This window comes from Panthera pardus, unplaced genomic scaffold (genome assembly GCF_024362965.1).
Source record: "Panthera pardus isolate Hobbes unplaced genomic scaffold, ASM2436296v1 HiC_scaffold_16, whole genome shotgun sequence".
In the NCBI taxonomy this organism is placed as follows: Eukaryota; Metazoa; Chordata; class Mammalia; order Carnivora; family Felidae; genus Panthera; species Panthera pardus.
Window position 1 is genome coordinate 6,790,400 of NW_026526721.1, and position 13,582 is coordinate 6,803,981.

Sequence of the window (13,582 nt, forward strand, 5' to 3'; positions counted from 1 at the left end):
AACTCCAGAGAGTTTAAAGTTTATTCTTTTAACAAACAGCTTTGACTGAGAACCTGTATTTTCCGATTTTATTTAGGTATTTTTTAGACATCTTATTTTTTTTTTTAGACGTTTTTGACGTGATAAAACAATTTGGTTGATAAAGCTTTTACGGCCATTGTAAATTTGAATTCTTCACTATTTGCCATGTTTATGGAGACTCTGGAGTAGCCTTAAAAAGACATTTAATGCGCTCTCTTCGATAAAATAAAAAATTAATTTTCCACGTCTGCCTTTCAAATTCTCAACTCTTTAACTGATTTTGTTCATAAAGCAACATTATAACTAAGCATAGATGGGAAAAATCTGAGCCTATAAATACTGTCTCATGCTAGCGTTCCATGCTAATGTCCATTTAAAAAAAGTTGGTGCTTTAGAACTTAGAGGAATTATATAGACCAAAGTTAGAATAATATGAATAGTTTTGCACCATATTTAATGCTGATATTGAATACTTTAAAGAACATGGGCTTATTTCGATTGAAATGACATTTGAACATCCTTCTCTCTCTCACAATAAGAACTTGACATCCTTGTTAGTGACATTCGGTCCTAGAACATCACTTATGATTACTGATAAACTAGATGTTAATTTTAGGCTCTCTGCTTTGGGTCACTATCGTGGGTCTAAGATGAGAAGTTTTGCTTTTGTGTTCGCTTGACCAAGTCATTGCTTCTCTTTTCCTGTATCATGAGGACTTGGCCCCGTTACGTAATTTATCATATTCGTAAGAACATTCTAGATCTACCTGAATCAGATGCCCCGTTTTCCCCAGTGGTATAACATAGCGAGGGCGAACACGCAGGCCTCTTAGTGGTACACATTCTTGGTTCTCCCTTACACCATTCACTCAGCAGGTAGTAGGGGCTCGGTAGATATTTGCTGAGTGAAAGCCACGCACAGTTTGCAGAAGGAGCAAAAACATTTGTTATGATGTCATTAAACCATAAATTTTACGAAAAAAAACCCCCACCTTGCTAGAGGACACCTTTCATAAAATAGTTACTTTGTAGTAGCATCAGGCTTACCAGGAAATGCGGAAATTTCAGGAGCAACCTGGAAAAAGTCAGGGGAGATACAGATACAGAGGCTGAACCCCAGCAGTGCTCTCAGCCTTTCTCAGCACGGCCCTCAAGGAAGAAGGTCATACAAGGCCCCCGGAACCACCATCGCCCTGGCCTGGAGGGCCAAAGTGGTCACTAAACTCTGCGGCTTTTGGTATCGTCGAAGTCAATTCTCGACCGGAAAGAGCTTCTCTTGCCCAGAGACCATGTGTTTGGCAAACCCAAACAGATGACTTCCAGGTTCCTGTAAATGCCCTGCTTGCCCAGAAATGCAATGTACCCAGTCAGCCAATCCCCAAACACCAAGCCAACTCTGGGCTCTGCGCTTTACTTCCTTATTTCTTATTCCTTATTCTTTACGCTATAAAAGCTTTCTGACATCTGCCTCATTTCCCAGTTCCCCTTGATGGAGACAGACTGTCCTCTTGATAAAGTGTTAACGTTTGTATCACCTCACTTGTCTTCTTTAACCATTTAACAACAAATATCTGTTAACAGATACACGGAGGGATATTAAAAATGTTGAGTTTATCTGAGCAGAACTCTGGATTGGGCAGTGCTAAACTGGAAGCTGTAATGTGTCCCCCACCAACCTCTCCCTCCCCGACCCACAGGCCCCAGGGGAGAGAGGGTGTGGGAGCAAAGACGGGAATTTGTTGATTGCCTATCACTTAAAGCATGGTTGGCTGTTTGTGACTGGTCATCCTTAGGCTTCTATTTTATACATTTGAGGCATTTCCAGGTTTAAATTTTGTTTTGCTACCTAAGCCGCCAGGGTATTAGAGCCCCTGCAATCTAGTGGCTTCTTTGTTTAACTTAACAGGCTAAGCTGCCAAGTTTGGGACTGGAAACCTGTGAAAACTTAATTTTCGAACTCAACCTTAAGAGAAAGAGGTGAAAAGCAGCCACATTTGGACCCATATATAGATCTTCCTCAACTTAACGACGGGGACACATCCCGATAAACCCATCACAACTTGAAAATATAAGTCAAAAATGCATTCCTACGCCTACCTACCTAACGTCGTGGCTTAGCTGAGCCTGTCTTAGACACGCTTAAATGAGAATGCTTAATGTTAGCCCAAAGTTGGGCAAAATTATCTGACATAAAACTTATAATAAAGTGTTGAATTATGTCGGGTAATTTTGAAGCAGCATCATGAGAGAGTATGTGCTCATCGCTAGCCTGGAAAAGATCAAGATTCAAACTGCAAAATCGGGTTCCTCCTGAACACACATCCCTTTCACACCATCACAAAGTCATAGAGTTGTGAGTAGACCCATTGTTAAGTTGGTGGCCATCTGTACAGTAGGCAGAACTTTGATTTATTTTTGTTTTTCTACAACTGGATATTTTCCTTTTTTTTTTTATGTTTGCTTATTTTTGAGAGGGAGAGAGAGAGAGAGACAGAGCCTGAGTGGGGGAGGGGGAGAGAGAGAGGGAGACACAGAATCCGAAGGAGGCTCCAGGCTCCGAGCTGTCAGCACAGAGCCCGATGTGGGGCTCGAACCTGTGAACTGCGAGATCACGACCTGAGTCAAAGTCGGATGCTTAACCAACTGAGTCACCCAGGCGCCCCTACAACCGTAATTTCCATCAGTGGTACACTAGAATGTAATTCAATTCGGCAGGAACCAGCGGTATTAAAAGCTTTGTTCTGTTTCAGATGTATTTTGATAGGCGGCCAGACAGCATAGATTAGATCCCGGGTCAGATCTTGTCTCTGTCAACTCAGTCGTTGTGTGACCTCAGCTGGGGGCTGACCCTCTCTGGGCCTCAGATGTGATATGGGAAGCACAGCATCTACCTCAGTGGTGTTGGGAGACTCAGTGGCCATACTGATGGTCAATGGCTCTGTCTGTCTGCGTATCTATTTATCATCTGTGTATTTGAAAGAGTGCTTCACCTACCTCCATTTTGACCTCAGTCTATTCTTCTAAGTTCTTCCTTCCAGCTTATCTTTGCTGATTCAAAATGAACAGAACTTTTAGAATTGCTAAAAGAAAGAAAGAGAGTTTTCTCTGAGCCCAAGTTGGGACGGCTGTCCGGGAACCATGCTCTTTACGGGGAAGAAAGTGCTTTGGAGAACGAACAGATTTTACAGAGGTATGTGCTTTTTTTTACATCTTGTAACAGCTCAAAAGATTATAGATTAGCATATAGGCAGGAATTGTGAGTTTTAACATCAAGGAATGCAGAAAGCAGGAGCCCCGATGGATATCTCTAGAACAAGATGGTTGTCCTTTTGGCTGCTCATTCACAAAGCAGGTGTACAGTCCGTGGGGGGGGTGGATCATAAACCAGGCTCTGGGTTTGAACAAAGTTTACGTACGGTCACGCTGATTTAGAAAGAAATCTAAAATGGTTTCCCTTATATATCAGACTTTTAGAGCGCTTTTCTCTCGTCATTTCTTAACTCGGGCAAAGGACCCAGCGGGCAAAGCATCCCTTGATGGAAACCGAAATTACCCCCTCAAGCCACAGGGAACTGCCCTGAGCCTGCAAGCCCCACGTGATTGACCTCAAGATAATGATCCACCTGAGCTTGGCTGTCCAGCTGCATGTACCCACCGACCCTTGTCCCACATTTCCCTTGTATAAACCTGGAAGTGTTTTCGGTACTTTGGAGACGACCCCTGAGATGTTAGTCAGCTGTCTTTCCAGTGTTGGCGTCCCTGAAATAAATTCCTTTCTGTGTCGCCACCAAACGTCTCTCTGCCTTTGGATTTTGTCAGCGGAAAGTGGCCGAACCTGATCTCTTTGGGATTCCTGCAGCTAGGTGTTCTTATATCCTTGGGCCCCAGTTACATTATCCATCTATCTATCTATCATCTATCTATCTATCATCAATCTATCATCTATCTGTCGCATAGTCTATAGACCAGGCCACACGTACAGTGTTTTGGCACAATCTATGCTGGAAACCCACGTATGGCCATTGGCCACACTGTATCCCCAAATGATGGGATGCTATGCTTTTGTATAAAGTAGCATTGTTTACACGCCTCTAATTTGAGAGCCTAGTCAATTGTTGGAAATTTGAGAATCTGGTAGAATGTAAAGTGAAAAACCGAGAAGAAGCCGAAGACATTATTTTCTTGTCTTTGTTCTGTCCCACTGCTGGTAATAGAATAGGAGTAACTTTCCAAAGTTCAGTTTAATTACGTCAGACAAAGGAATGAATCAACTTACTACAGTAAGGAGGGGCATACGACTTGGACTGTTAACAGCCTGTTTCTTTCTTAGGAAGTGGGTCTGGAGTCCTGGACATCCCTGCAGGGCTGTGCCTGGATTAAGGAGACAGTGTTTGCTCCGAGCTGAGCTGGGCAGGAGCTAATACTTCAGCAAAGCCTATTTCCCACTTCTCCAAAGACCTTCTTTAAATTATGTAAATAGGAATTATTTTGATTTAAATGGAATCTGATGCTTAGTTAACAATGATTTTTCTGGGGGCACCTGGGTGGCTCAGTTAGTTGGGTGTCCAACTTCGGCTCAGGTCAGGATCTCACGGTTAGTGGGTCTGAGCTCTGCGTCGGGCTCTGTGCTGACCGCTCAGAGCCTGGAGCCAGCTTCAGATAATGTGTCTCCCTCTCTCTCTGCCCCTCCCCTGCTCATGCTCTCTCTCTCTCTGTCTCAAAAATAAATAAAATGTTAAAAAAATTAAAAAAAAAACACAATGATTTTTCTGGCAAACTCAAAGTAAACCAATGGGTGAAAATGAATTACAGTCTTGAAAACCTTCCTCTCTGATAAGGACTTTATCAGTATGACAACCATCAATGAGAGAGGTACACGGTCCCCCCACCCCCTTTCCCCCACAGAACTTTATTTGACTAATGCATACTAGATTTAGGATGCTGAATTAACCCCTTGCTTGTAAAAGGCTTCTATCTATGATTCCAGATTCCTGCAGCCATCCGTAGCCAGCGCAGCTGAAATTCTGAGCGAGGATTTTTGTTTCTGAGATCCTTCCTGCAGGTCTCAGTCTAAATGTCACTTTTCAGGAAGGGTTTTCCTGACCTCAGTCCTGTTCAAATCAGAGCCGAGTGACCCAGAAGGCTTCTAGCAGTGGCTTGATAGGACAGGTGCTCCGGCATGCTCCAAGAGCAGAAAGAAATTTTTGCAAAGTTCAAGGTCGTCCCTCCCCGCCCCCCCCTTCTCTTTCCTCCCCCGCTATTATAAGTGTCACAGAGGTTTTGGGTTCCACTTAGTTATTTCCTTTATAGGCAGGACCTTCATGCCTGCTTTGTCCTCAGGTGCACGAGCGATGCCCACGGATAGGCCACCTCCCCACAAAGGTCTGGTTTGTGTTACAGAACATCTTTCTGTTACGCAACATCTTTCTTCTGGCACAGTGAAGTCAGACCGAGAGCCAGGAATGCAGGTCCGAATTCCAGCCCTTTATGTGGCACTGCATTCCTGGTACAGACATTAACCACAAGTTGTTACATGGAATGACAAGAGAATTCTGTTAATTTCACCATATCTGAGTATCCCCCCCCATTCTCATGAGGAATTAATTTCAGAGTAATACACCCAACACAATGAACTGGGATCTTAGCGATTATCTCCTGAATAGACCACAGGAGGGGTTGAAGGTAGTGGTGGATCCGGGTAGTAAGGCGAGCGGAATTGCATTCTGGAAGCATCTTTCTGGCCACCGTGTGGAGAACCGAGGCAGCAGAGAAGCCTGTCGGTGTGAGGCTCGGGTAGGGAAGGGAAGTGGACAAGGGAGCATTGCTGAGTCCGTGTTGAGGGCCAAGTCTGTATTCTGGAAATTTGTGAGAAAGGAACAAAACAGACCCACCAATTGACAAGTACCAGACCACATTACAGGCTAAGGAACAACTGAAAGTGATGGTTAAAATAATCCAAATAACTAAACGAAATAAACAAAGTCTACCCAAATGGGAGAAGCCAAGGCTGTTTACTCTGAGGCGGCCATGACGGGGGAGTCGGCCACCATCACCCTGTCTTGAAAGAGCCACAGAGGTGGGCGGAGGAGAGGGAAAGCTTCGTAGTGGAGGAAAGAGAAGGCTCCGGGGGCGCCCTGATGGAGGCTATCTGCCCGGGGAAGCTTCAGGTTGCTGCCTAGAAGCGGGGTGTCTCCTGTGATGGGTGACAGGCGCCTGTTTAGCTTTCTGGGGTGTGCTAGGCCTAAATCGGAAGGAAGGACGGGAAAAGGGTCAGTTATTAATGAGGCGCTGGCCCCTTTGGGCTGCTCGTTACAGAGATTGTTGCCTGCCTTCCTGGATTGTCGGTGGAGAAAGCGGTTTTCCCTCTTGCAGCAGGCTGGCTACCTTGGCTGATTTCTGTAGGTAAGGGGTTGTTTTTCTGGGCAGATGGTTGCAGATTGTGGGTCGTTCTGCTTTTGTACTTGGCGTGGCCCTTCTCCCTTTGTATTTTTAGTGTCTTACGTCCCGAATGAGAGACTTTTTAAGGAATCCCTTGACGTGCATCCACAAGCTAGCCGAAGCTCTGGAAGATGTGCACGAGAGGCTGGTTGAAGTCGGGCACTTGCAGGTGGGGGCAGGGTGTGCTGAGCCAGGCTCGGTCTTCACCTTGAGAGTAAACCAGGTGAACTGGGGCATCCACTCCTGCAACTTTGGGAGCGGGAAGAGAGCTGGAAGCGAAGCCTGGTGCCATCAAAGGTAGGGAGTCCAGCAGGAGGCCCCTGCCACCAAGTGAGGCTCCCAACTGGCTGCACCTGTTGCATCCACACGACTCCTGAAACAGAATGCTACGGGCACCAGTGACAGTCACAACAAAGTTTATTGTCATGAGAGGTAAGGCAAACCGATCGATCGGGACCGGAGCTCTTGACCAGAGTGCGGTCTCGAACAGCTGGGGTACAGAGTTTTTATAGCCGACCACATCGTCTTATCACCTGGGAATAGAACAAAGGAATAGTTCCCAGGGAGAAACAGTTCAAACAGGCCCTTGCCCCAATCCAATCAGGCGCTAATCCATCCTTTGACTGATAGGATAAGGCTGTTATCTCTTAACCTATAGTGTTAAAACAAAGCTGTTATTTCTTAAGGCTACAGGTAAGCCCTACCCTTACACACCCTCAGTGCGCAGGTGAGCTAGAAGTGTCACCCATCACAACCACCGGGGAACCACCGGGAAAACAGCCTCTCTCGAGCCCCCCGCTTGGCCCCACAGATGTATAAGGATCATGGAACCATGACTATAGAATTCACCTTCCCGTGACGCACACAAAGAATATTTACCCACGTCGTGCAACACGTCCCGGGCTAAAAGACAAGCCCCATGAATTTCAAATGACTAAGTCACACACCACAGTCTCTAGCCACGAGGCTATGAGGTTAGAAATCAATAACCAAAGGTAACCGGAAGAGAACCACGTGGTGGCGGTTTAAGAAACACAGTTGTACCTCATTCACGAGTGTTCTGGTCAAACACGTGGCCTTTGCTAGGGCCGCCAGACCAGGCACCGCAGACGGGGCAGCTTCAACAACATCAACAACAGAATTTACCCGTTCCTACACCCTGCCATTCATTGGCTACTTTTCTCCACATACAGTTTATTTATTTTCTTTTAGAACATAATTTTATGCGTTCCCTTGACTGATCCTGCCTAGATGCTGATAAGACGTTATTTCTGGGTGTGTCTGCGAGGGTGTTTCCAGAAGAGGTTAGCCTTTGGTTCGGGAGACTAAGAGAAGAGAGTTGCCTTACACATGGGGATGGGCTTCATCGAACCTGTTAAGGGCCCAAAGAAAAGAAAAAGAAGAAAGGCAAAGTCTCTTGATTTCTCTTTTTGAGCTAGAACACCCAACTCTCCTGCCCTTGGACATCAGACCTCCCAGACTTTATTTTGGGGGGCGCCTGGGTGGCTCAGTCGATTGGGTGTCTGTCTGGCTCAGGTCATGATCTCGCAGTTCGTGGGTTCGAGCCCCGCGTTGGGCTCTGTGCTGACAGCTCAGAGCTTGGACCCTGCTTCCGACTCTGTGACTCCCGCTCTGTCTGCCCCTCCCCCACTTGCACTCTGTCTCTGTCTCTCTCAAAAATAAATAAACATTAAAAAATGTTTAATAAAATAAAAAAATCTTTTTATTTTTATTTTTGACAGAGAGAGAGAGAGAGAGAAGAGAATGAGCAGGAGAGGAATGGAGGGAGAAAGAGAGAATCTTAAGCAGGCTTCACACCCAGCAGGGAGCCCAACTTGGAGCTTGATCCTATGATGCTGGGATCATGACCTGAATGGAAATCAAGAGTCCGACACTTAACCAACTGAGCCACGCAGGCATGCCCTCTGTTAAAATTTTTTGGTAACAGCTTTATTGAGCTGTAACTCACATACCGTACAGCTCACTCAGTGGTTTCTACTATATTCACAAAGTTATGCAACCATCACCCCAATCAAGTTTAGAATATTTTCATTACTGCACAGAGAACCCCTGTCCCTTTTAGCTATCCTCTTTTTTTTTAAATTTTATTTATTTATTTTGAGAGAGAGAGAAAGAGCAAGCGAAGCATGAGAGGGGCAGAGAGAGGGAGAGAGAATCCCAAGTAGGCTCTGCACTGTCAGTGTAGAGCCCGACGCAGGGCTTGAACCCACCCGCCATGAGATCATGACCTGAGCCGAAATCAAGAGTCAGATGCTTAACGGACTGAGCCCCCCAGACACCTCTTCTTCAGTTTTCTTCTACTTCAGACCCCCTGCTGCCCTCCCCTAGACCTAAGCAATCACCCATCATCTACCTTCTGTCTCTATAAAGATGACTCTTCTGGGGATCCTGGGATCACACCGTAGGCTTTTCTGGTTCCCCAGCTTGCAGACGGTGTCTTGTGGGACTTGTCACCTCCATATTGCGTGAGCCCCTTTCCATTTCCCACCCTCTCTCATGCATCATACATCTCCTATTGTTTCTGGGGAGCCCCGACTACTACACATACTTATCTATTTCGCCTGAGATGCCAGAGTTGGTTTTGATACTTGGAATCCTCAAACCCCAACTAACTTGGACTTGCATCTCTGCTCTACCACTGAACAGCCATACGACCCAGTGTGAGTAACTTAACCTGTCAGAACTTTAAGTCCTTCACCGGCAAAGGAAGCATAATAATGAAAACTAAAAATGCAAAAATGCCGAGGAGATTAAATCGGATAAAACATATAAATGGAATATCCATCATTGTCTCAGAAGGGATCCATAGCTCCCCTAAACAGAGGCACCATTATTATTTAGAATGAGCACCATGATTTAGGCTACATTTTGTACGGATTATTAACCAAAACAGTTGGCTGTGCTCTCTTTCAGAATTGCCAGAGGGGGGAGACTACAACTTCTCTTGGCATACCTTCCAGGAATTCCATCATTTCTTCCTATAAGCTAGATCTTCTAACCCTCTTGCTGTGACCTGATTCTGAGGAAGAACAAAGCCATTAGTCACCCCTACTGCTCAGTCAAAATCCTGAATATATTTGAGTACATGGGAAAAAAAAATCTTTGCCTTACCACACACATGGCCAGCTCTTTTTAAAAAAAAATAATGTTTATTTATTTATTTTGAGTCAGGGAGGAGGGGCAGAGAGACAAGGAGAGAGAGAATCCCAAGCAGGCTCTGCTCCCAACATGGGAGCTGGATCTCATGAACCCACGAATTGTGAGATCACCACCTGAGCTGAAATCAAGAGTTGGATGCTTAACCGACCGAGCCACCCAGGCTCCCCTGTCAGGTCTTTTTAAACTTCTCTCATGGGCATTACTCTCACGTGGGCCATCTTGGTTAGTGGTTTTCTTTGTTCACTATCCAGGTCAAGCCTCTTGACCAAGTCAAGCCTCAGCCAAGAGGCTGACCTCCTATCCATCCCTGCCAAGATACCACATGAGGGAGGTTGTCCTCCAGACCAGCCCATCTATCTGAATAATTGAATATCACCAGTCACCTGGGCCAGCTCTTAGGGGAGCAAAAGAATCATCCAGCTGAAAGTTGCACAAATTCATGACCCATAAAATCACGAGAGAAAAGAAGATATTATTTTAAGCTTCTAGTTATTTCTTTTTCAATGCAGCAATAGATAACCAAACCAAAAGCTCAAGGAAGAAATCATAATGGAATTAGAAAATAGATATGGGGTGCCTGGGTGGCTTCAGTCAGTTAAGCGTCCAACTCTTGATTTTGGCTCAGGTCATGATCTCATGGTTAGTGAATTTGAGCCCCACACTATCAGTGCAGAGCCTGCTTGGGATCCTTTCTCTCTCCCTCTTTCTCTGCCCCTCCCCTTCTCCCTCTCTCTCCCTCTCTCTCTCTCATTAAAAATAAATAAATAAACTTAAATAAAAAGAAAATATTTACAACTGCGTGATTAAGAAAATACCAAACTAGGGAAATGCAGCTAAAGCAGAACTTAGAAGCACATTTATAGCTTTAAGTATTTATATTGGGGGAAAGAGCTAAAAAGGAATGGGCCAAATATCCATCTTAATATACAAGAGAGACAAGAGCAAAATAAATAAACTTGAGATCCAAGCCTGCAGATTAGATCTTCGAGAAGTCTGTGGGACTCCTGAGATTGCAAAATTCTGTGTGCCTGTGATAAAAGGATCTCGATAGATTTACAGCATTTTTATGTACTGGTTCTTCTGACTTCTCTATTTAATTGTGTGAATTGCTGCAGCCACTGTGGCTGTGGCTACAGAGGTTACTGTTGCTTCTTGCATGCGTGTCTGTGTTTGCACCTGTTGTTCATTTCTCTTCCCTGCTAAAAGGTGGGGAGTCTTTCAATTTAACCATAAAAGTCATGCAGAAAGTGCACAGCACTGTTCATTTTCTCAGCTCTGTGCTCCAGAATGGGTTCTTTCACCTGGCCCACTCTGGGCCACCACTTTTACCTGAGTACGTAAAGGGCCTTAATGGTCCTCAACCCCCATCCACTGTGGGCTATCTGACTTGGGCTGTCATCCTGACATTGAGTGCCCTCTAGGATCTGGCCCCCATCCACCTTCACAGCCTTCTATTCAGAATGCACCTGGGGACAATCTTACACTTGCTAGCTTTTACTTCCTGTCATGCCCTGCACATACCCATCAGCTCCCTCCTCTCCCCAACCCCCACCACTCTCTGTCTCATATGTGCTGATAGGAAGGAGTCTCGAGGAGGTAGAAGGGCAGGGACTCTAGGGTAAGACTGGCCTGAAGGTAAATTATGGCTTTACCTCTTACTGGAAGTCACCTTGGGTGCATGATCATACCTAGTTCAAATTCCGTTTCTGTGCTACTATGAAGATGAAAAGAGACTACTTCTCAAAAAGTGAAGCATAGAGTTACCATCTTTTTTTTAAAAATTTTTTTTTCAACGTTTTTTTATTTATTTTTGGGACAGAGAGAGACAGAGCATGAACGGGGGAGGGGCAGAGAGAGAGGGAGACACAGAATCGGAAACAGGCTCCAGGCTCCGAGCCATCAGCCCAGAGCCTGACGCGGGCCTCGAACTCACGGACCGCGAGATCGTGACCTGGCTGAAGTCGGACGCTTAACCGACTGCGCCACCCAGGCGCCCCTAGAGTTACCATCTTAATGAGAAATTTCACTCCTAGGGATGTATCCAAGGGACATGAACATGCATGTCCATAGAGAGACTTGTACACGAGCATTCACAACAGTAATATTCATAAGGGCCCCAAATAGAAACAACCGAGATGCCCATCAACAGATGACTGTCTTGTGATATACACACAATAAATTGTGATATATACATGCAGCGGGACATCATGCAGTTGTAAAGAATGTGAATGAATCCTGAAAATGTTGTGCTAAGTGAAAGAAGCCAGCCACAAAAACCACATAGTGTATAATTCCATTTATATGAAGTGTCCAGAATAGGCAATTATATGGGGACAGAAAGTAGGTTAGTGGTTGCTTGGGACTGAGGCTGGATAGATAATAGGATGACCGCTCTTAGGAATGGGGTGTCTTTTTGAGGTGATGGAAATATTCTAAGAAAGAAACCAGACACAAAAGGTCACATATTGCATGATTCCGTTCATTTGAAATGCCTGGAGGGGCCCATTCATAGAGACAGAAAGCAGATGAGTGGTTACGGGAGGAAGGAAGAGGAGAATAAGGAGTTCCTCTTTGAGGGGTAAGGGGTACTTTGTCAGGGTGATGAAAAAGATTTAAAACTGGAGAGAGCTGGGAGTTGCACAACATCGTGGATGTACTAAATGCCACGGAAGCGTGCACGCTAAAGTGACTAACTGTATGTTATGTGAGTTTCACCCCAATTAACAAAAAAGATGAAAGGAATCAGTGGCACATGGTAAGTGTTCAATGACTATTAACTGCCGTTGTTTTTGTCTTATTTATCATCCTTCCCACTCTGTCCCTGCATTCATGTCAAAAGTCCAATGGAGTCCTGCTCCATTCCCAGAGGACCAGCCGTTCTGGGGCTGGGCAAGCTATAATCTCTCTTTTGGAGCAACCACGACATTTTACATCACCCAGATTAAAGTGTACCCACTTTCCATCTTCAATGTTTTCTTTAAATGTAAAATAATTTGAGAACATTAAAAAAAAACCCACTGCTTTCAAAATTAGCTTACTACAAGTAGCTGGTTGAATCTGTTGCATTGTGCATATTTGAGAATTCGGAATTCTGGTGGATTGAGAAAAACCAAGCTTTGCGGTTGTTTTCAAATGTAGTGGGCTTTGTGTGTATTCAAGTTCAACAGTCAATGCGTAGAGATGTTACAGTTTGGAGACGTTTGATGAGACAATTTTACCTTCATAATTTTCCATTCTCATCCAGGATTTCAAACATTGTTGTGGCCTCTCCCAGGGTTGTAGGCTGAATCGAACTCTTAATTTTCTTCGGCAGTTGTTTTTTCCATTGATATTGTGTTATTCTCCAATAGAGGATTCTTCTGCCACCTCTAATTCATGAAACTCCATTTCCTTGCTGTTTCCACCTTCTAGAGGCCACCTGCTGGCTCGTGCCCCCTTGCTTTGTCCCCAAAGCTACTCATGGTGGGTTGAGTCTTTCCCACATTGCATCAGTCTGACGCTGGCTCCCCAGTTTCCTCTTCTGCATTTAAGGACCCTGGGGTTTACATTGGTCCTGCTTATATAACCAGGAAAATCTCCCCATTGAAAAAATTTTTTTAATGTTTATTTATTTCTCGAGACAGAGAGAGACAGAGTGTGAGTGGAGGAGGGGCAGAGAGAGAGGGAGACACAGAATCCGAAGCAGGCTCCAGGCTCCGAGCTGTCAGCACAGAGCCTGGACGTGGGGCTAGAACCCACAAACCATGAGATCATGACCTGAGCCGAAGTTGGACGTTTAACCAATTGAGCCACCCAGGCGCCTCATGATCTCCCCATTTTGGAATAAACTGATTAGTCATCTCAAACCCATCTGTTACTCTAATTCCTCTTTGTCCTAAAATGTTACATGTTCACAGGTTCCTGGCATGAGGACGTGGGCATCTTCGAGTGATCTTTATTCTGC

General features: G+C 45.0%; 1 long non-coding RNA gene across 1 annotated transcript; it reads left to right on the forward strand.

Annotated features, from left to right (window-relative positions):
• The first annotated feature begins 2,927 nt into the window (after window positions 1–2,927).
• LOC109249674 (uncharacterized) lies at window positions 2,928–3,813 on the forward strand. The gene is made up of 2 exons (XR_008422665.1): window positions 2,928–3,211; window positions 3,488–3,813. It is a non-coding gene; the product is annotated as an uncharacterized LOC109249674 (long non-coding RNA).
• The last annotated feature ends 9,769 nt before the right edge of the window (window positions 3,814–13,582 follow it).